The sequence below is a fragment of the Amblyomma americanum genome, chromosome 10 (assembly GCF_052857255.1).
Source record: "Amblyomma americanum isolate KBUSLIRL-KWMA chromosome 10, ASM5285725v1, whole genome shotgun sequence".
NCBI classification, from domain to species: domain Eukaryota; kingdom Metazoa; phylum Arthropoda; class Arachnida; order Ixodida; family Ixodidae; genus Amblyomma; species Amblyomma americanum.
In genome coordinates, this window is record NC_135506.1 from 25,823,482 (window position 1) to 25,848,830 (window position 25,349).

Below are 25,349 nucleotides of genomic sequence, written 5' to 3' on the forward strand. Positions count from 1 at the left end.
CGGCAGCACCTTCGTGTCCACACTGTCCAGCTCGTCCGGATAACAGTTCTGCACCGACCTGACCTCGAAACGGCTAAGACCAGCCATGGTACTATAAGCGTGCAGCATGCAGTACATGGCAACGCGCAGAATTCGCAGAATAAATGGAAGCTTAAGTAGGACGGGGTATGGATATTGACAAGTGCGGCTTCTTCATATCTTTCAAAGCCGCACTGGGTAATATAGCAATGTATAAGTTGAAGAGGTTGTAGGTGACAAAGAAGGTGGCAGCGTTTAAAACATGAGGTTGGACAATCCCCTTACATGGGCATGTGCCATTGTGTGAGGGCAACAACAACTACATGAGCTTCTACAGGGCAACAGGCGGAAAAAAAAACATTTGTGCACCACTTGCCCCAGGTGTTTATCCTGTGTTCCATCAAACATTGGCTCTCAGAGCTTCAGCTATGTCTTCAGGAAGACGTGCGGTGTTTGGAGGCCGGTGCCCGTGAATAACGCTTACAAATTCGGTGTATCACTTAAACCTACGGTGCAACGGTATGTTACGAACACCTGGCGTTTTCACAAGCACTTCCATGCCGCTGATGAAAGAGAGTAAAAACTGTGCTGGTGTACAAAGAAGCTGCTGAATGGAAGCTTGATCTTGGATGAAGATGCTCATTTCACACTGGGCGTTTCATCGTCTCCTGGACTGCCCACGGAAGTGTGACGATCAGACTTGAATATAAATCGGCAAGTGAGTACGTACGCGCCTTTTTGCTTAGAGAAAGAAATTATTCTAGATTTGCACAATTACGCGAATGTCTTCGCTTCGGAGCGTACCTTTCACGTCACGTTCCTGTTAGATAGGGATTCTCAGTTGGCTTTGAAAGCAACCTCTTTGAACTAAGGACTTAGAAAAGCAGAAAAGCAGATCAAGACGGGGAAAACAGAGACAACTGAACACATTTCGAACTCACTTCACACTAAAAAGAAAAGCGGCCAACAAAAAAGCAGGTCTGGCAACCTATGGATGAGACAAAGTCAGACGTAAAGGGCAGGGACAATACAAATACATAAAGCGAGGTCCCGAAATGTCATTATGTCGGTTGCCGAAGCTCAAGATAAAAAAGACGTGTATCGGCCATCGAGGGGTTCTAATGGAAGACAAATTGGAACGTCAGAGCCCAGACGACGAGGAACGATGTTGTTGACAGATGGAAAGTTCGGCGGGGAAGCAATTAGAAGAAAGGTCTTAGGTTTCACATTGCCTCATCGAGGACACTTTTGAAAGAAATAACCCTGCATGGTATACACGGAAAACTTATTACACCAGCTTTCATTTAGAAAGCACTCGTTTCTTTAACCCCGAAGTTCAACGCGATATGAAATCAGTTAAAATATTCTTCAAAACATCTTTTGGTTTCGATGTATGAGATTTTCCGTAGCCAGATGTAATTTAAATCCATCAGCTTGGCTAAGCTATTTAGGATGACAAACTTAAAGGTTCCACAAATTACCAGCGCGATCAGCCTTTGCGGACAAGATGTTGCAGACCGTGCGAGGGGGAAAGCGACTACTGTTGAATGCGTACCTTCATTTGCTTTGATGACAATTGATTTGTGAAATGTAGTGAAGAAGAAATTAATAAGAAGAACAATTGAACAAAGATAAGTTAAGAAAACGCGACAGGTGACTACAACAGCAGAAGCGGCTCATTTTGCAAGCTGTTGAAACATAGAGCGTGTTTCAACTAAAGCTTTCGACAATTTTTAAAAACAGACTTCTTGAGGTTTAAGAGTGCTTTTTTTTCGGCATAGCATTTTCAGTGGTGTAGTACACCAGAATGCAGCTAATACATGCTAACTAGCAGGCTCGTTCACCAATTTTGAATAGTCAGCCTTTAAAACTCTTACTGTTAGGCTCCTTAATTACCGAGAGGCGTGTATCCCACCGTAATCAATATCCATATCAGGTTTTAGAATTTCGAAAACGCGGTTATCCTCGGCCCTCTGGCCCAACACACTTTGGGGCCTGAATACATGCGCTTTCGAGAAGCTTGCTGACACAGCAATCTCTGCAGCGTACGAAACTCGTCGAAATAGCCCAAATTTGTTGGGCCACAGCCCCAAGGGTAACCTCATTTTCGAAATTCTAAAAGCTGATATAGATATTAATCATGGTGGTCTACGTACTTGTCAATAATTAAGAAGCCTTATAGTAAAAGTTAGAAAGTCAACTATTAGACATTAGTTAACCAGCCCGCTACTCAGCACGTATTAGCTGCATTCTGGTGTACTGCATCACTGCAATGCTGTAACGAAAAAAGCGCTGTGTGAACTCAAAAAACCTATTTTTAACAATCGTTTAAAGCGTTAGGTGAAACACCGTGTAGAACAACTAAAACCATACACTTGTGGGCTCCACTGTTTCGAGTCCCTCACAAAAGGAAACTCATCCCTTAATTGTACTACGTTCCTGATTGCTGCACAGATTTTGTGCCAATGTCTTTACTCAAAGCCTAACATGTCCCTCGTGCAATTAGCTAGAGTTGTGGACATTAAGCTCTTTGTTAGCCGACTGCCGGTGCGTTCGTTAGGCTTAGCCTGTTTAGTTGAAGCCTTAAAACCTATACCTCTAACGCTGGTTCGTGTTAGTACAGGAGGATAACCGGCGACTGTGTAAAAAAAATAGGCAGGGGTGGCTTTGAAGCGAGTCTATGTGTGCGAAACTCGTTAGCCTGTTAACCGTGCAGACTAACTCAGACGCAACTGAGCATGAATGCGCAGCTGGCCCATAGCCCGGCCTCTGTTCTAAAATTTAGGCCGAAACAGGAGCACAGAAAAAATTAAATCAGCAAAGAATGATGGGAGGATGAACGAAGGGGATGCCAGGGAGGGAATAAAGGACGGGTTGGATCTGCTATAATGCCTCGTAATCTCGGATAATGGCTGCGCGCGGATCGATCTCATTAACAAGACTGCTCGATCGGAAAGGAGGCCTGCTTTGATATTCGTCCTCAATCCGGATAATGTCACCAGTATATCTGAAATCTGCTGCAGTAAGGATGGGACACAATGGGAGAGAAGGAATCCCACTAATCCGACCCCGATAAACGCATTTCACTTTGTTTTAGGGTTAAGCTTACGCTAACTTCTAGCGGCCTTCCAGATTTTCCGCCGCTCGTAAGAATTTGTGAACGTGCTTCGGAGGAAGGTTCTAAAATAATACACGGAGATAGCGCAGCCAGCATTCAAAACTTAACGGTATCTGGCTTTGTTCACGAGTTACGCAACTTCGACAGAAAGTACAGCTTAGGTAATACCACGAAGAATCTTTGTAGTTGCTGTAGACTGCTCCAGAGGGGGCGAGAGTCGCAAGCCAGCGAATGTGGTTTGTCTTGTCTAGCACGACGCCCTCTAACTAGCATCAAGTAAGCACTTCAGAAAGATTTAGGTACGCTTACATAGAATGAGTCTTGTGTTTTAATGACCAAAAGGCTGCTTTCCATCAAAACGGAGCTATTAAAAACCTGAAGAGACACACACTGAAATGCAGGTTTCACCGCGGCAGGACTTTTTCACAAGAAAACTGCAATGACATTACTACATTTTTGAATGTTGATCTCTAGGGCTACAGAACAAAGCGAATCACTTTCAAGGCGTGATCGCGAAGTACATGATGCACTGATGCCATCATCGATCCAAGTGGACGTGTTTCCACACTGGCTTCACATTGACGAAACAGCCCATGAATACGGGTGGTAGAGTAAACACGCAAGTTCGGCGCCCACAGCAAATTTTCTGCGCGCTTCTACTGGCGTAGGTGTCCCCTGCTCTTCTTTGTAAATTTCACCTCAGCCTTCGAGACTTTGAGCCGTGTTGCGCGAAAAAATACGCTATTTTTAACTGTGAATTTCTTAGTAATAAATATGCCTTTTGCCGCTGAAAGAGCGTTAAGAGATGAACAGAAAAGTTTAAAATGAATCTTTTACTGAGAACAAAAATCGGATGGAGATTTCTTTGCTGTCCGTTAAATGGTAGGTTAACGAGCAAGCGTTAGAGGGACGCTGAGAATTAAGTGAAGTTGGCCTTCATCCGCATGACGATTCCCCTTGTGAGATCGGTCAACATGGGTTATAACGAAACTAGGGCTATAACGAAGTAATCACCGGGCCCCTTCAACTTTTGTTATAACGAAGTTCAACTGTATATATTACGACATTCGAGCAACAAAGACGCTACTTTCACTAAAAACGTTGCTTTTATAAGTTAGGAAATTTCAAGAAAAACAGATACAAGTGACGCCTTCACCGGCCGACTTCGTAAGTAAAATGCATGCGTTGGACACGGCTCTTTGGGAGCGGATCGCAGAGGCTAGGTTACTACATTGTTCACTTCCACACGACGATCCCGGAGTCATTCATGGTGCTGAGGTGTCGCCAGTTTTAATCGACTGGCTGTAAAAAAAGATATATATATATATATATATATATATATATATATATATATATATATATATATATATATATATATATATATATATATATATATATATATATATATATATATATATATATATATATATATATATTACAATTTTCTCAGCGGTAAATACGTGTTTTGCTGCCGAAAAACACCAGTGCAGCCCCTAAAATCCAACCCCTAAAATCCATTTTTTTTAAATTCATGGTGCAGTGCTCAGTGTCCCCTTTGCCATCCTAGCTGAATACAACAAAGGAAGCTGAACATAGGTGGGACAAGTAATAAAAAAAGTAAAATCACAAACTGTGAATTTCAACGTTCAGAAGCAACGCGGGGGTTTGAGGGAGCAAAACGCTATGGCGCGCGTGTGCTGTGCAATGTCAGTGCACATTAAAGATCCCCAGGTGGTCCAAATCATTCCGGAGGTCTCCACTGCGGCACCTCCCTCTTCCTTTTTTCTTTCACTCCCTCCTTTATCCCTTCTCTTACTCTCTTACGGCGCGGCTCAGGTGTCCAACGATATATGAGACAGATGCGCCATTTCCTTTCCCCAAAAAACCAATTGTTATTATTATTATTATTATTATTTGAGGGAGCTGCAGTGGAGGGCCAAGAATAATTTTGACCGCCTGGAGTTCTTAACGTACGCTGACATCTGAAAGAAAACGGGCGTTTTTTTCGAGAGAAAGCTCTGCTTCACGAACAAAGCTGCAAACGGCGATTCATCGCTGAAGCCTTGACCTTGACCTCGAATAAATAAATATTGTCATGACTGGGATTCGAGCCCAAAGCGGCGCGAAGAGCCGCCAAGGCCGGGATTGAACCCAAGACCTTGGGATAAGCAGCTGAACGCCAAAGCTACTCGGCCTCCGCGGCGAATCCTACGGGAGTGATCTAGCACATATCGATTAATTCCCTAGCGTGTGCCGGAGAGATCTGTGCTTTTAAGTAATACCTTTATTTTTTGCTAACAATTCCTGCTTTACTGCTCAACATCGCGCCATAATTGCCAGTAAAGCCAAATTCCAGAAAACTTTGCTGCAGGTCGGTTAAGACTTCGCCTATATATCACTTTTCCGATGTCCTAGCACGAAAGAGGCATGAATGTGAACTGATTAAAAGTACGAGTTTAATTAGTTTTCCTCGCTCTGCAGCTACCAGGAACAATGTTTGCTAGGGTTTGATATGCTAATGAAAAAAATTACGAAATCATCCTTATGCGCGCAACACTTAGAAAAATTAGGAACTAATCAATGAAATGATGTCAGTATAAGATCTGTGTGTATGTATGTATGTATGTATGTATGTATGTATGTATGTATGTATGTATGTATGTATGTATGTATGTATGTATGTATGTATGTATGTATGTATGTATGTATGTATGTATGTATGTATGTATGTATGTATGTATGTATGTATGTATGTATGTATGTATGTATGTATGTATGTATGTATGTATGTATGTATGTATGTATGTATGTATGTATGTATGTATGTATGTATGTATGTATGTATGTATGTATGTACGTGTATGTATGTATGTATGTATGTATGTATGTATGTATGTATGTATGTATGTATGTATGTATGTATGTATGTATGTATGTATGTATGTATGTATGTATGTATGTATGTATGTATGTATGTATGTATGTATGTATGTATGTATGTATGTATGTATGTATGTATGTATGTATGTATGTATGTATGTATGTATGTGTACGCGTGCGTGTGTGTATTATGTATGCATCTGGTTATGGTGCTGACCTGAAAGATGCGGGTTCGATCCCGGCCGCGGCAGTAGAATTTCGATGGAGGCGAAATTCTAGAGGCCCGTGTACTGTGCGATGTCAGTGCACGTTAAAGAACCCCAGGTGGTTGAAATGTCCGCAACCCTTCGCTACGGCGTCCTTCATAGACCGAGTCACTTAGGCACATTAAACCTCCGTAAACCAAACTAAGCCAAACCAGCACACTGACCATCCTCAGCTGACAAAAGACATCACGCTTTTCACGGACAATTAGTGAATGCCAAGAGAATCCAGCGTCCGGCAAATAATTACTACGCACAAAAATGCGATGATATCTGAAGTCAAAACGAACGGAGTGAGGTTAACACTTACATCCGCTCTTAAAAGCGAAGCGTCGAAATACCTAACTGAGCACTACACAGGGGAATTCTTTTTTAACATCTGCCGCATTCAAAAAGCAAAAATGGAAACTCAAATAAATTTAAACCGTTAGAAAAAAAAGATTAATGTTTTTATGAAATATACTGACTCTCGTTCAGAAACACTCTGTTCCCATCCGCTAAGAACTGGCAGCAGAGCATTTATTGGTATGTTCTGTGCGTAGAAATGACCTCGAAAATGTTTAACTTAGATTACCAACGTAATGAGTGACAAAAATTCAGCCATAATAAACAAAGAAAGCGAATCTGTCCTCAACCATGACAGATTTGGTCACAGTTTGAAGTACTAGTAAATATCTAACACTTAGAAACTTTTTCCTAAATTTATTTCCTATTATGCTGCAGTCTGTGTGATGTAAATCACAATAGCGCTCTAATCTGCAGTTTTTGACTTTATCGAACTACGAACACATCAGTGAGTATTTATATGACGTGTTAGTGACGTATTACAGTATTAATTGCGTATTAATATCACCTCTCCGCCTATATCCCATTCACGGAATGCACCATTTGAACCTTGACTGTACGACAATAAAAATTCCAAAATGTTCACCGTAGCTTCACAGCACATATCGCATTGTCATCCTATACACTACTCGCGTAATTCCAGCAACCATCTCTGCAGCGGTCGTGGTCTAACTCCACTGTTCTGGAAACCTTAACGAGCTGAGGTTAATACCGCCTAACGGTGTACACTTCCTAGGCCTACCACTAAGAGGTGAAATAATCTGAAGAACTAAACGTATTTCTCGGTCTACTTTCTTCAAACTTCCCTTTTCTTCGCATCTATTCGCAGTTTCAGGTCTCAGCAACATTAGTGCACGGCTGCAGTGCAATCAGCGGGATTTCCTTTCGAACCCACACACACGAACACGGTGCATCGATGGCACACGGGCATAGCAGTCTTCTCGACAGGCGCCCACTTACCGGAAAGTAATTGTGAATTCAGAGCGTCGCTATCGGACGCCGTATTCGCAAGCGGTGCCTGCGGCGCTAAACATTGACCGGGTAAGTGCGCTCTGTGTTTATCAATTTTTCTCAGTCCCATAAAAGATATAAGCATTTGCGCGTTCTCCTTTCGTACTGAATATTCTAGCAACGGCGCGTGCGGATGAAATCGTGCGAGGGTTTTAAACATGTCCCACCATGCGGCGCGCTATGGCTTAAAAAACCGGATGAGAAACAAGTTTCCTACCCCGGAATATTAGTTAAGCATAATGGTCGCTTTATTCGTGCCTGGATACGCAAACGATCAGCGGACGAAAGTTAAGCGGTTATTAACGGAGATCCAGTTACCGAGAGTAAGGTTACGTAGGAGCAGAAACTGTGACGCATATATATATATATATATATATATATATATATATATATATATATATGCGCAAACGACAGAAGCAGCTGAGAAACTAAAGCGAGGTTTTGAGTTTTCCACAAAAGTTACAGGACGTGCTACGTCCACCGCTATGGACGAGGGGTGGCGCTGGTGAACACTCTCATGGTTCGCTTACACGCAAAACATAAATACCGACTAAAGCAGCAATACAGGACGTGCTACGTCCACCGCTATAGACGAGGGTGGCGCTGGTGAACACTCTCAAGGTTCGCTTACACGCAAAACAGAAATGCCCACTAAAGCAGCAATACAGGACGTGCTACGTCCACCACTATGGACGAGGGTGGCGCTGGTGAACACTCTTAAGGTTCGCTTACACGCAAAACATAAATACCCACTAAAGCAGCAGATTGGACAGCCGTCGCCGTAGCTCAGTTGGTAAGAGCACCGGACGCGATATTCGGAGGTCGTGGGTTCGGATCCCACCGGCGGCATGGTTGTTTTTTCTGCTGGTTTATAAGTAATTTTCTTTAAACCAATTGATTGGCATTAGAAATTAAAAAAAAGAAAACATTCCCTTATGCACCTTGGTTTCGGTGACTGTTGGCTTCCTTTTATTTATTTATATATATATATATATATATATATATATATATATATATATATATATATATATATATATATATAGAGAGAGAGAGAGAGAGAGAGAGATGGAATGTGTAAACATGTGCGCACATATTACAGCACGGATTATTACAACACCTTTATTTTTCTCGCCACATTTGTTTTCGAAAAGAGGAAAGCTGACGGGCCGTAGAGAAAAGACTTCCCATCATAAAAATAAAAGATGTTCATAAAATATATGACGGACAAAGTACCACTGAACGTCTTTTTATCCTCTGCAAAAGAAAAAAATGCATAGGCAGATAGGCAGGCGGGACCCGTAATGAAAAAAAAAGGAGGCGAAGACAACGCGGTATATATAAAAAATTAATTTCATTCTTAGTCATGGGTGAAGAGAAAGGCGTAAGAAGTGTCTCAGGGCTAAAGAGAAGTTGATGAAGCTGTTCACCCGAGGCGCGCCGAAAGAAAGGGGACGCCTCGCGACTTCGCGCGCGGCTCCCTACGTAGTTTTATAAAGACCTGGCGAGCCTGCCGCCCGAAGCGTGCATAATAATCTCCTAATGGCCGTGAGAGAGTCGGAGAGGGCACGTGAAGCAAGAGAGGAGAATTAACTTAATAACACAAGCCAAAAAGAAAACAAAAGCAGAACTGCCGAAAATCGACCCCCGGTGCGTCTTTTATCTTCCGTCTTTTATTTCGGCCAGTAGTTTTTTTTTTTACCTTCACGCGTTTTTAGTCATTTTTTTTTTTCATTGACTGTGCGGCGACATAAAGAAAGCCACACACATGTACTATAGATTGGTGCGTATTTTCGACCTTCTGGGCGCTCTCGCCCAACCTAGCGCAGCTCGGTGAAGCTTTTTCTGGCTTCATTTTTTTTTTCTCCTTCGAGCTTTCCTGACTTCTTCTTTCCGCGCTCTTTATTTGTTCTTTCTCTCTCTGTTTGGGAAGGCGCGGGACTTTATTTTTTGTTTATGCTGGTGTCGGGCCCATATTTCGCTTTCGTAACCCCTCCCCTTTCACTTCGTTCACTCGCTTGAGGCCGAAGGCTTTCTTTTTCTACATTGAATCCGGCGCACGAAGTCCCCCCCCCCCCCTTTTTTTTTTCAAAAAGAAAGAAAATAAAGAGAAGCGTTTTGGCGGTGAAAGCTCTGCACTTTACTTTTATTATGTCGCGTGGTTCTCTCTTTTTGCGTGCTTGTTTTCAACTCCTAGTTTTTCTATTCTCAACTTTTTTTTTGTTTTTTGTCCTCCCCCGTTCTATCGTTCGCGCTCCAGTGACCACCCGAGCGTCCCCACGTTTTAGCAATTTGCCGCCGTTGACTCGGGAACACAATGAGCGCAGGGCTCGTCGGCCAATAGGGCGGCTCTGCCGACGTTATGTCGTTTTTTTTGTTTATTTTTGTTTTCGCGCTATGAATGCGCGCGTATTCCGAGTAAGCCGAGGGACACCTCCCACCTAGCGTGTTTTGTTTTGTTTTGAGCACATTCTGTAGAGCTGCCTTAAAGAATCCCTTATCGGCGGAGTACGAATATTCCTGACCAGCCCTTTGGTGTTCGAACATTTTGCAACCATTGCGGACAAGCCATATGATTCGTATTTTCTATCAGAAGCTACTTTGCGCAAATTTTAATGTTGATATTTTCTTTCTTAAAACACATATAAGAGCCTCTGTTTCTCTCCACTTGCGCCACCGCTGAAATTGAGCATGTCATCATCATCATCATCATCATCGTCGTCATCATCACTCTAACTGCGTCCACTAAAAAAGAAAGGGCTGTCCCATACTGCTCCACTTAAGCCTTTCTTACGGCAGCTGCGACCATCTTACGTAACCCGGTAAACTTCCCTAACGTCATCCGCTCACCTGACTAATAATAATAATAATAATAATAATAATAATAATAATAATAATAATAATAATAATAATAATAATAATAATAATAATAATAATAATAATAATAATAATAATAATAATATAATAATAATAATAATTGGTTTTGGGGGAAAGAAAATGGCGCAGTATCTGTCTCACATATCGGCGGACACATGAACCACGCCGTAAGGGAAGGTATAAGGGAGGTAGTGAAAGAAGAAAGGGGTGCCGTAGTGGAGGGCTCCGGAATAATTTAGACCACCTGGGGATCTTTAACGTGCACTGACATCGCACAGCACACGGGCGCATTAGCGTTTTGCCTCCATAGAAACGCAGCCGCCTCGGTCGGGTTCAAACCCGGGTACTCCGGATCAGTAGCCGAGTGCCCTAACCACTGAGCCACCGCGGCGGATTCACCTGACTCCCGGTTTCATCTCACTACGCTTGCCTTCTCTTGGAATCCATTTCGTTAGCCGAAGAGATCGACGGCTTCTGCAGATAAGAGAGTAGATTGAGCCTTTAGCCGAAGAAAAAAAAAGGCAGAAACGTACTGTGATTTAGACAGATTGAAAGTGGCGCGAATTATGCAACAAACTGAAATTACTGAAAGTCTACCTGATGTGAAGGATAGAGAATAAATTTTCAATGAACATGCGCTGCAGTGAACAGATGACCGAAGGCCTGATGAGGTAACGGGGTTGTTTTCGAGGGAGTTGATTCGTGGCCATGGAGGCGGAGAGTCAGTTGGGCGGATAGGATTTGCATATTTGCGGCTGCAGCAAGATCGCAGCTGGCGCAAGACGCTGCAGTTTTAGAGCATTCAGATAGCTAATTGAGAGCATTAGGAAATGGCTTTGTCCGGTAGAGGGAATAGACAAGATGATGACGATATTGATGATCATGAATATGATGTGCTATGCCTCTGTAGCATGTATTGTATGTAAAAATCCCTCTCTGCCCCGTTTCTAGTGCACTCGCGTGCGCGAATGCGTGTCTGTGTTTTGTCTGTACGAACAATATTCCAGTGCCGCCGACACTGTTGCAGAGAACAGGCTGGCAGCGCAAAATTAAACCACCGACTTTCAAACAAGAATCAATCCAAAAATTTCGCTGTGATTTATGGACAAAACCTGGCTTCCGAGGTGTTTCGCAGAATCTGCCACAAAACCTCTCTATTTGCTGGTAACCGGCAGCGCGCCATCTTCTTCGCTTACACTTAAGTCTCGTTTGACTACTTTTCCTTGTTTTGCTCCAAATTTCCTCTTTTATTTGAAAGTACACTTGCCCTCAACATAATTTATTGACTTGAATTTCATATTGCATATGTTTCGGTTCATTTGACAGACTCCTCCGTTTTCCGTACCCAACATGTCTCGGCAAAAACATTTTTGAGCGGGAAACGTTTTATGAACGCAATTTGTTCTTATATTGCAACACTTCACTGTCACAATCAATATATCCGCAGATCAGGCGACGACAGTCATAAATTTTTTTTTCTATTGACGTCTATGGTATCGTCAAAAGCGTTCCCCATTGGTTTTCTAAGGGAGTCTTAACTGTTCGATGCAACTGATAGAAACACTTTAAAAGAAAGATTTCGCTAGGCTATCACAAGAATCTACCACTGTCTTTAATGTTTCCGTAAAAGTATCTTACAATTTTTCAATTTTCAATATTTTTGTCCCGAAGTCGTTTGGACATCTGTGAAACCGCATAATGTATCACGAACGATGTATGCGAAAGAAAGATAGGCTCACGATTTCTAGGAAAGGAAACACTTGGCAACAATAACGCGCCTTTCGTCGTTTTTAAGCAGCGCTCCGCGATATATTTGTGAGTCAATGAAAGCGGCTTGGGAGTCTGTTATTTTGATCCGTGTACTCGTTTCCGCTAAACGGAGCACCAGCATTGCAAGCGTTATAGATGACGCCCGCTTGTCGGGTTCCGAATCAATGAAAACTGCAGCAAGAGAGCGATGGTTTGTGATTGGTCAGCGCTAGCATGCGGGCTAATCGCGCTTAGCAACATCAGCAAGACAAGAGAGACACTGGGACGACCAGGAGGAGTTTTGACAGAGAAACAGTTTCAGGAAATCGGTTACGTCATTGTAGACAGCAGCAATATAATGTTTATAAGACCCCTCTGCGGCAGAGCTTGCAAAGCAGAATAAGAGTGAATGAATGAATGAATGAATTAGTCAGTCAGTCAGTCAGTCAGTCAGTCAGTCAGTCAGTCAGTCAGTCAGTCAGTCAGTCAGTCAGGCAGGCAGGCAGGCAGGCAGTCAGTCAGTCAGTCAGTCAGTCAGTCAGTCAGTCAGTCAGTCAGTCAGTCAGTCAGTCAGTCAGTCAATCAGAGTCAGTCAGTCAGTCAGTCAGTCAGTCAGTCAGTCAGTCAGTCAGTCAGTCAGTGAGTCAGAGTCAGTCAGTCAGAGTCAGTCAGTCAGTCAGTCAGTCAGTCAGTCAGTCAGTCAGTCAGTCAGTCAGTCAGTCAGTCAGTCAGTCAGTCAGTCAGTCAGTCAGTCAGTCAGTCAGTCAACTGACAATGCCCGCGCTGCTAAGGAGGACATGTTTCGCGGTTCCATGTGTTGCATAAGTTGTCGTTCGTTATTTGGGACTCAGACCCCGTTTACCCGTCAGCCCCTGCGTACTGCGCATGCGCTGTTGAACGTGTCGGTGACGCTAGAACGCACCGCTGGCGGCCTTGATCCCGCGAGGTAATCCTTTACACAGCCACGCGGCCTTGATCCACTGGGAGACAAAAGGTGCCGACAACAAAAGGTGTCAAGCGGCTGTCAGGAACCGCCGCTACACACAGGGCAGCCAGGGCTCTCCGAAAGCCGCCAACGAGGCGACGGCAAAGCCGATCGAAGGCTTCGCTGTAGCCAGGGTGTAGAACGATCGAGGAGTGTGTTCCAGGGCACCGTGAGCATTTTCGGCGATTGGTGCGTGTATTGATATCTTGTCAACAACGAAAATAGGGAACGCAACTTTTGACGCCGTCACAAAACGTCAGCCATTCCTCGTCCTTCGTTTCTCCCCCCTCCCTCCCCCTCCCCCCTGCGCTTAACGAAAGAAGAAAAGAAATATCGGGGTGGTAGTTATTAATGATTCTCTTGTTGGTGGCATGCAATGCCATGAAGGACAATTAAACAAGCGGCGCCATTCTTTGGCCTCGGTGTCAAAGTTGGTTTGGTTTGGTTTATGGGGGTTTAACGTCCCAAAGCGACTCAGGCTATGATCAATCAATCAATCAATAATTTTATTTCTTCCTCACAAAAAGATTAGCGGAGGACGAGGAGGGCTCGAAGAAAAAGTGGAAGTTTCCACTTGACGAGCTTCGGGCCCCCTATTTATGAGGCATATACAGTGGAACATTAAGAAACATACATCTTTATACATTAGAAAGTTTAAAAGTCAGTATGTGTAATATGCAATACAAAAATAATATACTCATTTTAGAGCCACAAATAAAGGTCAGTATGTACAAGGAATGCAGCCACGGTAGCACACCAATTCTACAAGAGAATTTCTAAAATACAACAACAATTTCATACACGCTCACTGTCGCGTTACAAAGGACTTAAGCATATTGTTGGTAATGGTGCTTATGTTAGTTCCTTGACAATGAAGGTGGTTTAGTAGGGTCGGTAGGGCATGACCGAGCATTTGTTCAGATAGTCTTAAGCGTGAGTAAGGAATTTTCCAAATTAGATTAGTGCGTGTATTGTAGTGTCGTGTTTGAGGGGTCAAGTTAGCAAGTGTACGGAGAATTTCAAGTGAGTCATGCTTATATCGTTTTGCAAGGTAGAATGAGTACATATGATGGATGGAAAGAATGTCAAATTTAGTGAAAAGTTCGGATGTATGTTCACGATAATGAACATTTGCTATGCTGCGGATCGCTCTTTTCTGTAGGACATGTATGCGATTTAAATTACCAAGTGTTGTTTTACCCCACACTAAGAAACAGTAGTTAACATATGAAAGGAAAAGTGAATTGTAAATGTGTAATTTAACGGCCGTCGGTAAGTACGATTTATATTTAGTTAGGACCCCAGCAGCTTTTGCTATCTGTGTGGTAACGTGGTCAATGTGCGTGTCCCAGGACATATTTTTGTGAAAGTGGACACCAAGACATTTTACAGAATCTAAGATTTCTACATCTGCGTCGCCTAAAGTGAACGTCATCTCTGGAGCGCTGGCTGCTTGTCTGGTAGTGAAAATAATGGCCTTTGTTTTATTAGCATTAATCTGTAAAGAGTTTATTTCGCTCCAGGTGGTCAGTTTTTCCAGAGTGTTGTTTATTTCGGATTGAAGAGAATGATAGGAACGACTGCGAAAAAATATTGTCGTGTCGTCTGCATATGTTACGTATTCTGCGTTGCTACTAATGCACGTTGCTACTAATGCAGAGACGCCGTAGTGAAGGGCTCCGGAAATTTCGACCACCCGGGGTTCTTTAACGTGCACTGACATCGCACAGTACACGGGCCTCATAGAATTTCGCCTCCATCGAAATTCGACCGCCGCGGCCGGGATCGAACCCGCGTCTTTCGGGCCAGCAGCCGAGCGCCGTAACCACTCAGCCACCGCGGCGGCTGGTGTCAAAGTTGGGGCTTACGAACAGCAATGAGGCAAAAGGTCGAATTTCAAGAGCAATCTTTACAAAAGACAGCCTCCTGTCCTCTCTGAGAGATTCAAAAAAAAAATTGGTACATAATAATTTTTTGGCAGGCACCCTTGAGGCTGGAAAATGTACGACACCGATGAAGAGAATTAAGTGAGTATGAACAAAGTACTTCTCAGAACTACCTTATGTAATCAACAGCAACATCTGCCATCCTTATCATCATCAACAGCAGCAGCAACAGCAGTCTGACCACGCCCACTCCCGGGCAAAGGCCTCTCCCATATCTCTCCAATTAACCCTGTCCTATGCCAGCTGCGGCGACCTTATGCAAGCGAACTTCCTTATCTCATCCGGCCGCCGCACTTACTGGCGCCCCATGCTATGCTCGCCTTCTGTTGGAGTCCATTCCCTTACCCTTAACGACAATCGGTTTTCTTGCCTTGGCATTACATGCCTGCCCAAGCCCGTTTCTTGCTCTCGATTTCGACTAGAATGTCATTAACCTTTATTTGTCCCCTGATGCACTCTGCCGTCTTCCTGTCTCGTAACGTTATACCTATAATTTTTTATTTCCATAGCTCGCTGCGTTAGCCTTAACTTAAGTTGAACCCTTTTCGTTAGCCTCCACGTTTCTGACCCATAAGTAAGTACCGCTTATGTACAGCTGCTGTACGCTTTTCTTTGAAGGGATATTAGTAAACTGTCCTTCATGATCTAAGAGCAACAGCCAAATACACTCCACCGCCTTGCTATTCTTCTATTTATTTCGCTCTCGTGTTCAGGATTTACGGTCACCACCTGCTCTAAGTCAACGTATTCCCTTGCCATTTCCAGGTCCTCTCTACAGATTATAAACTGCTCTTCCCTTTCGAAACTGTTTAACATGACTCTAGTTTTCTGCATAGTAATTTGAGGCCCGCCATTCTGCTTTGCTGGTCTAGGTCATTGTCATGGTTTACATTTCGTCTCCTGAGTCACTTAGCAAAGCAATGTCATCATCGAATCCCAAACTACTGAGGTACTCTTAATTCTATTAACATTGCGACAGCTCTAACAGCAGCCAAACCGTAACAGTGGCCATGTGGATTGACCATCCGCCTCTGATGCGGGAATGAATGAAAAACTTTATTGTATAAGGGTTATTTCTCGCAGCGTAGGTGGAGCCCTCAGTCCAGGGCCCCAGCGGCCTTTGCAGTCTTGCGAGCCCTGTCGATCAGCTTGAGCTGCTCTTCAGGCTTCGAGCTGAACAGCGCAGCCTCCCACTGCTCCGGTGTAGGTGTGTTGTTTATCGGCGCTGCCTGCATTTTCTGACAGGCCCATGTAACGTGGTAAAGCGTTGCGTGTTCACCGCATAGCGGGCATTTGTTTTCATAAGTGGATGGATAGATTTTGCTGAGTAAACTCAGATTCGGGTATGTATTAGCCTGTAGTTGTCTCCAGGCAACCGACTGCTGTTTACTAAGGTCTTTGTGGGGAGGCGGGTAGGTCCTCCGGAGGGCTCGTTGGTGTTCTAAGATGGCTCCATACCGTCTAGTGACTGCGTTCAGTTCCCCTTCGGTGCGCGCCTCCCGGTTGGCGTATGCTCGGGCATTGGCGTCCGCACATTGGTTCCCTTTGACAGCCTCATGGCCTGGTGTCCACGTGATGAAGCATCTCGTAAAAGTGATTGTCCTCGCCTTGAGTATGTGAATGGCTGCAGTGGATATGCGTCCACTGCTGTATCTTATGCACGCCTCTTGCGAGTCTGTAATGATGTGTGCATGGGGCTCGTCACTCTGCTGGGTGATGGCAAGTGCAATTGCTGCTTCCTCAGCCTCGAGTATGTTGTTGGTTTTTATAGAAGCGCAGTTTTTATCGATGCGGGAGGTACGGGGTGCGACCAGCAGTGCCGCCTGGTAACCGCAGGTTTCCAATCAGTACAGGCTATGACTATGGCTATGGCTTAGTGTTCGGCTTCTTTGGTGTGCAATGCTAGGAAAATGGGTCTTTGGCCGCACCTTGAGTGGAACCAAAAATACCTTGTTCCATGGCGCTCTTTGACCAAGGCTGCTACTGGGCTATTAAAATTCAACATCGTGATCATCCTGTAACAACGACCATGTTATGTTCGGCAAAAGCTTTTTTTTTTAATGAGAAACGCCTGGCGAATGCAGCCACACGTCCACCCCTAAGATTTTTTGCGATATTTTTTGTGCTTTATATGTAAATAATTAATTTTTTTACAAGAACGTGGGTGCGAACTCAATGCAATGCACGCCTTGATTTCAGCTTGTAATCTGAACGAATCCCGGTGTTTCAATGAAGAAAATGAGGAGAAGGAACTGACGCTGGAGCTCAGAAACAACAAACTCCCTTTCTTAAGATGCATAATACAAGAAAGTTGAAATTTAACACCAGAAGTCTGAGAAGATACACTGCTCAAGGTAACTGCGCACAAAAAGAATTCAAATAATAGAAAGAAAACCACCGCACTGATGTCAGAGGCAATAACGCAAGAAGTAAAAGGTGCTGTATTATAGTTCAGGTCTTCGTTATATTTTTCTGAAGCCTGTTTAGAAGTGCAACACCTCAGTAGCCTCCGGAGAGGAGCAAAGATGACCTGTTAACAAGTTTCGAACTTGTTCAAAGGTGAGTACATACCAACTAACTCGCGTTGCCACTCTTAACAAAGTTCAAATCACCATAACTCTGCTTCTGGTTATTTTTATCGTTCTGGCACGAAGTGCTCTAGCTGCGCAAACATTCGGTGAGAAGAAATTAACATTCCCGTTTTCAAGCAACTTCAGCACTGAATAATGGAAACGTTCACGCTGAATTAGTTCAGAAATATATTTAAAAAACTTACTGGAACAACAAGGTTACGGCTTTGTTAAAACATTCTGTGAGGGCAATCATGTCCATTTCTTTCTCCCTTGGATTGGCTTGGCTTCAGTTTGATTCGCTTGGGCCCCAAGGCAAGCCAAGCTAAGCCGAACCGAGGAGGAACAACTACGGCAGGCTTCAGTTATAAGACTACTCAGGGTGCGATCCCATTAACTGCTCTCGGGGTACAATCACAACATTACAATTAAAACCATTGCTTGGAGCAAGGAAAACCAGCATTCTTCTAACTGATTCGAAATTATTTAATATTTAACTTTCTAATTATATGTTTGTTTCAGTACCTCTTTCCCGGTGAGTGCCTTCGCTCAGGTAATATGGCAGTTCAACTTAGATTCAATTTCATTTTTGTTCTCTTGGCCCTCTGCTATCGGGTCAAAGGATGCCACGCCCCCACTATCGTCAGAATCAGCTTGTACGCACGGCGGACGATTGTGACGCAATAGATTCGAAGAAGTTTAGTATTACACCCTGTAAAAATAAGCAAACATTTCCTAGTGATGTGTTCTTAGCTTCTATGCTCACTACACAAACACTTCATGCAAATGGAAATAAGTAAGTATTATTTCATCAATATTATTACTACTGCCCGACCGGATTTGGTAGGACAAGACATTGGGCCTACGTTTGCCAGTTGTTTAGTACACTTTCAAACGAAGCGTTCGTGGCTACTTCGTTGAGCGTATTAAAGGGATAGTTGAGCAGTTCTTGTTAAGAACTGCTTGGTTTATTTCTATCTGCCCGAAGGTATAAAATGTGATGACTGCTGTGGTTCCCTAATTTGGTATTGTATTGCCTGAAATTACGTTTACATGGCGTAGATATTTATTTAGAAATTTTGCGGTAACTTATTTTGTTAATAATGCTGCATAGCCAACGTAACAGCAAGTTACGGCGTTGACCGGTCGACTCACAGATCCTTTGTAGGCTTTCACTAACACTCAATGTTCTTTGGTTCTGTATTTAGTTGCCACTAAACATGATTATTATAAGGCATTATTATTATTATCATCATGACTATCAGGTGCTCCTGAAACGTCTCAAGATAATCCTACTCAACAAACCTTGGGAACCACAACATCTATCAATTAATTCCAACTGAGTCAAAAAGAACAAGAACGTTCGTCGGCGACAAATCGAAATTCTGGGCGCCTGCTCCGAAGATGTCTGCGCGTCTGAAGGGTTTTCGGCTGTTGTTGTTGTTGTTGTTATACCATCAAAAGATGACACATACCCACACTGGGGAATCGGCCAAGAATCGAAATAAGGAAGCGATCGTATTTCTCATTGTCTGCCGAAGCACATAGTTTTGCACATCACATTCTCTCGAAAAAGAAATCAGGGTCGAATTGTTCTTCGGTGAAGCCCACTTGATGGACGCATAGTAGGCTGACATTCGCGCAAACTTTCACAAGGATTCACGGCGCCTTTAACAAGAACTCTTAATCAGTTCACGCGCCGAAGAACGCAAACGACACTGGTTGATGGGACAGCGGCTTCAACTTGAACGCCAGGCCTTTCGAAGGGCATCATTTCTAAACTGCCACAAACAAACCCTGGCTGGCAACACGGAGTTTTCCAAAATTAATTTTAAGGAAAGAGACATCACTGTATACGTGACATTTTTTAAACGGGGCTTAATCTTCGAAGGGAATTCCAAGAATTCGATGCTTCTTATTTCCTTTTGCCACTGCTTTAGCAAAAAATCTCCCCGTACAAGCTGTACCCAGAACACCTAAATCCGGCTGTTCAAAATTTTGTTGAAAACAGAAAAATAAGTATTCTCACAGTTACGAAGGCTCTAATATATCCGTGAGTTTCTGAAGGGGAGCATTCTTTGAAGCTTTGCTTCAAGAGAGATCATGCAGCTTAACCCACGTTTAAGCCCAATGATAAGCGAAGCGTATACTGGGGGGTTTTCTGTCTACCCGGCATTCGCGAAGTGGATGAACGTTTGCAGCGCCATCTTGGATTCCAGAATCAGTAGAAATTTTAGGTGTGTAAGAACATTACAAGTGATGACAGGACACAAAGCCTACTGCCCCTACAATGTAGCAGAGCTATAAGGTTTATCTTTATGATTCATGCTTTATTAAGAATGCGTGCGCCTGCTAAGTTCGTGTGCCTATCTTTTATCATTCTTTTACCCCGTTAAGCGGCACTGCAAGTTAACTCTTATTGGTTTAATGTTTCCTCCCTCCTCAAATCTTTTGCTCTGACATTTTTTTTTCATCCTTTACGACCTGCCTTTCGTCGCAGTGAGGTTTACAACGCCCTTCACAACTTGCCTCATGTCTGGTTTACCGTACCTTGCTGCACTGAAAGTAGCTCAGTTCAACTCAAGCAGTGAGCGACACGTCGCCTGGTGATACGTTTTATAACCTGAGCATTGGTTTGACCTAGTGGCTGTAACCCCGATAATCACTCGTCCGTATTACTTCTCCCCCTGTCCTCTATTCCTGTCCCCTCACCTCTTTCATTTCATTTCTCCATTCTGCCTGCTGTCCTTTATTTCCGCTGCCCCAGCTCAGGTGCTTCAGTATCGATGGCAGATGCCGGGGCTAGCAAAAATCTTTTCCTTCCTTTTTACTATTATTTTTAATAAAACCACTACCACCACCACCGCCGCCGCGACAATCACTCCTTAAGAGTGTTAAATTGCTGCAGAGACACAGGATGCGGCTACTCTTTTCACATCCGTCTCGGAGGCGCAGTATGAAAAGCGATTACATTTTCTTCGGTGTGAAAAAAAAATCAGTTATCATCAACCATAACGACAACGCCTTTACATGGCTATATTTCTATCATGAGAATCTATTGATATTCTTGCTTTCATTCAGCCACCGTTTAACTGTTCATTGCTCATTTTAAATAATTTTTCAGTATTTCGCAACTCACTGTACATTTCTGTTACAACTCATTTGACCATAAAAAAACCTTCATGACTCTGAGTTAGACTATATACGATGACGGTGGCCGCTAGAGAGTTTTTCTGAGTGCTTCAGTGAGCGATGACAGATGAATGCTAGGTCACAGCACTGTGTTACAAATGGTCGACACTAATTCATTATAAATGCGTGGCTGCAGTGGAGTAGTGACCGGAGGCTTGTCCCGCCAGTGTCTTACTTATCCCGAGTCTCATAAAAGTTTCCACCAGCCTTTTAGAACGTTGATAGAGCAAATAAAATAACTCTTCCTAATCAGTCACACGATAAATAAAAGATACGAATATCTTCTTCGCTGCCATTATAAGAGGAGCGCTAATTAAAAGCTGACATGGTCACTGCGCCTCGGAGCGCACATAAGTAGCGTCAGAAAGCAGAATAGCAGAAAGGTTTAGTGTAGCTAGACAGCGTGGCATCGTTGCTGCTTAGTACTACGTACTACATATGCAAAGCTTGCATTAGATAGCACACAGCCCACACTGCAACGATATTATGCCACTACACTGCGGGCTAAGAAAGCACGATACCTGAACAAGTGAAAGAAGCCGCCTAGGACTGCCAAGGTCAGCGTACTGAAAGCACGTTTTGCGTACGTGAGAAGCTTAGCAATGCAGGTTTCTCCCCGTGTTCGGGCTTTCACAATAAAGCCTTTGATTTTGGATTTTGTAACGAGCCACGCCATCGTTTGATGAACTGAAATGTCTACTGTGCCATTGTGCTTTGCACTGCCGCCGTCATCCGCCTAGACATTTAAGTATTTTGCTGCTCTGCAGGGTACCTGGCGGTCTGCAGCATTTGGAAATGGTGGGTGCGGTCCCACAAGTAGCCGTTTCTAGCGAATGCGAAGCGTTCTGGAGTTCACTAAGGCGCTGTCACAGAAACTGCGAAACGCGCGAAGCTTGCGGAAAATAACGGAGCGAGTATTTTCGCAACATTAAAGCTGCAACGACATCGCTTTAAAAGGTCTGCGCATCTGCGCATTGTTGTAGCTCTGTCCGTGCCTGTGAAAGTAATACTTTACAGCGCATGTCATGCGACGTCGAAAGCGGCTTTATGAAACATCCGGGTAGCTGTCGAGCTCTCAGCAAAAGTGTTAGCTCGAAGAAACACGGCCATCCGAGCACGATTAGAGGTGGCGAGTGAAACTTTCGTTTTTAGCGGCGTGGTGCCAACGATGACGAAGCGGACCGATCGGGTGCAAGCGCAGAAAGTGGTGCCACTCACCGGCCGGTGACGTCGAAAGCGAGCAACAGGCGAAGACGTCACAACGCGAGAGCCGTCTCGCCCCCGATTGAACGGAGCGCACTGAACGGCGTTCTAGCGCAGCGGTGGCGGCGGCATCGGACTCGGCGCCGGCGGCGAAACGAAAAAAAAAATAGTCTGACGACTCAAACGCCAGCGCCATCGTTCGGCGCGCGCCGGACGCGCGTCTCTCTATCGTTAAGCCGCTTCTGTCGTCTGCTCCTGTCGTGTGCAACCACCGTGCCGGCGTGCCGGTCGTCTGCTGCTGCTACAGCGGGCGTCGCCTGCCTACGTTGCCTACCCGTGTCGCCAGCGCTTCGCGCGCTGCTGCTGTTGGCGTCGCCTGGTAACGCTGTCCGCTACCGCTGCACGGTACCGCCGTCTGATACCGACACCTGCTACCGTCGTTATTTACCGTTGTCTGCTCACGTCATTTGCTAACGCCGTCTGCTAAGGTCAGGTGCTTGCGTTTGCTAACGCCGTCTGCTCACGTCATGATGAGCAAGTGTTTTCTGCTAAAGCCGTGCATTATCGCCGTCAGGAAATTTCGTCTGCTGGTGCCAACTCCTATAATCTGCTGCAGTTGCTTGTGTCGGCTGTTAGAACTGTGCGCTGAAATGTTCTATCATGCTCTGCTACCATCTGCTAGCGTTGCCGTCGTTCGTCTGGTACTGTTTTGTTTGTGATGGGCTGTTAACGTTGTCTGCCGATATATGCTAACGTCGTCTGTTAACGTAGCCACCAGATGCGGTGCGCTAGAGCTCACGTCACATCGCGCCTTCTGCTCTCGTCGGTAGCGCAAAAGCATTCGAGTGCACTGACTTTGTAGTGCATCTCGAGGTTTTCATTTTTTTTATTTTCTTTCGAGCCGTCTGTCCAGGACGTCCAGCCGGATTACACGTCTATCCTGCGGGGATAATCTTCCGTTGAGAAAGCCTCCAGTTTGTCCCGTCGCAATGGCGTTACTTGGTTCGGTGTACCACTGGTCGGCTAGTCAGTCGCACTAGCAGATGTGAACGGTGGAGACTAAGGCAACACAAAACAACGAAATAAACGAAAAGACAAAAACAAAAATGAACAAAACGAACTTAAGACAAAAATGTCACGTTTTAGAGCGTAAGCGAATGCAAGACACCAGTGAATATGCCACTGGCCTAAAAAGATTCTATGAATAGTGGCTAAGCGATCAGGTGCCTAAAATGATTGCGACGGCCTCTAGTATCGCTGGGTACCGACCCGATTTGCAATGGAAAGAAGTTTTCCTTTGGAATAACGTTCGGTTTTTCTGAAGTGAGATTCCTGGAAAATTCAGTCTTCTATCTCTCCTTGTGGGGACCAAAACACGCTGGCCATTTTGGCGTAGCTGCTGCTGAAACGTTAATATCAGCTTATAACCGGAATGATTACGAATAGTCCATAAACACCAGATGGGCATTTTTAACTCAGTTCTTGATATTAACCCCGTGAATCGAAATGCTGAAGAATTTCCCCCATAAATTGGACAGCAGACATTGTGAAGCTGCTGCCACTTCACTGCCTTTACTAAAGACGAAACTTGAGCTGAAAAAAATAAAAAAAAAACTCGTAAAATTTTCAACCTTTTTTTTCTGTGAAATATTGTCACGACTATATATTACAGTTCTGGTGCCGTGCTGCGCTGGCCATTATGCGTGCTAAGCGATGGAGATGGTAGCAGTGATCCTAAATATCATCACAATCAAATCATGGTGGTTGGTAGGGCTGCTGACAAAAAGTCACTCGAGGTAGAATAAATAAAGCACAGTTTTATTGCAAGTCAAGCTGACGATGCTCTCAACATAAGCATGAACATCCCCTCACGTATTTCGGAAAATGAAAAAAAAAATACTTGCCGCTAATGCAACTGCGTTGAGCGATGAGAAATACTGTGATCTTTGGAAAGTTTCGTAGAGATTGTGTTTCGTTAGTCCTTCCGTAATTTCTCTACAACAATCCCTTTTGCAGCTTGCCAGCTGATCTCTTGTTTGTATTTTCTTGGAGCACTGTTTGTTAATTTGTGCTCTTTTTTTTCCCTCGTTCTCTATTTTGTCCACTCCGAATACTAGCTCTTAAAGATTCCTGACTTCGAACCGAACAACACGTGCTGGCTCGACGACCTTGAGACTGAGCATGAATCTCGTTACGACGGTGTAATCGCTTCCCACGGAGTCCCCCGTAAAAGCAGAGTCCTCGCGTTGCCATGGTAACCTCGCCTCCACTCGACAAGCGGGGCTAATTTAATTACCCGCTAATTAGGCGCAAGGGCTGATACCCTTCAACTCCTCTAATTATCGCTAGCGTCAAGGGCCCCGCGGCTAGGACGTCGCATAAAGGTTACGGGCCGACAGGCAAAGACGGGGAAACATAAGCAACTGCAACAAGCCCCGGAGCGATGTACCGCATATTCTCGGCCATAAGGCATCCCTAGTTCCACCACACCGCCTATTGCTGCCTATCCGCACAGCGAAAGTAGACACGAACAGGAATGGAAGCGGAGATTCATCTACTGTTTTCTTCCTTCATTCTTTTGTCGTCCTTTATTACAGCAGGTTTTATGCGTGAGGTTAGGTTTGATGCTAAGGAAACAGTTTTAGGCATCGGCATTTGTTTCAACAAGGGCGATGTCCAGTGACCTTTTTGGTCTTGTCAGAATGCTTTATGGTGCTAAAGATTACAGCAGGTGAATGTAGCGCGTTAAAATCCGGGAAATATGCTTGCTAGGCGAGCCATGTGCGGGCTACACAAAGCACGGGCTAGGACGCCACACAAAATAAAGTACGACTAATTGTTTGTGAGAAAATTACGCCATCACTCTCAAGTTCAGGCTTTCGAAGAAAGTAGCGTTCGCGGGAGTTTAGTTCCTCTAATAGGCTTGCATATTGTTAGTTATTGTTTTCATTTAGGGCCTTCTTTATTAAGTGAGAAACACTGAATAGGGCCTAAGAGGCCTTTGTCCTCGAGTGGTGGTAGTCAGGAGGAGGATGATGATGACTATATCTTGCGATAATCAATTAAGTGCATGCCACAGCGACCAATTGACTACTCAGTCCAGCTTCTATGCCCGAGATCGCGGGTTCGATTCTCGGCCTTGTAAGCTACATTTCGATGAAGCCGAAACGCAAAGACCTCTGGGTAACTGAGGTT

The 25,349-nt window shown here is 44.3% G+C and overlaps 1 protein-coding gene across 1 annotated transcript in view; it reads right to left on the bottom strand.

Annotated features, from left to right (window-relative positions):
- The window catches only part of LOC144106951 (beta-1,3-galactosyltransferase 5-like), a 128,709-nt gene extending 106,390 nt beyond the window's left edge, over positions 1–22,319 (bottom strand). Inside the window, exon 1 of the mRNA XM_077639918.1 lies at positions 22,170–22,319. The gene's annotated coding sequence lies outside the window, so the exon portion shown is untranslated. The remainder of the gene's footprint in view (positions 1–22,169) is intronic.
- Positions 22,320–25,349: the final 3,030 nt, after the last annotated feature.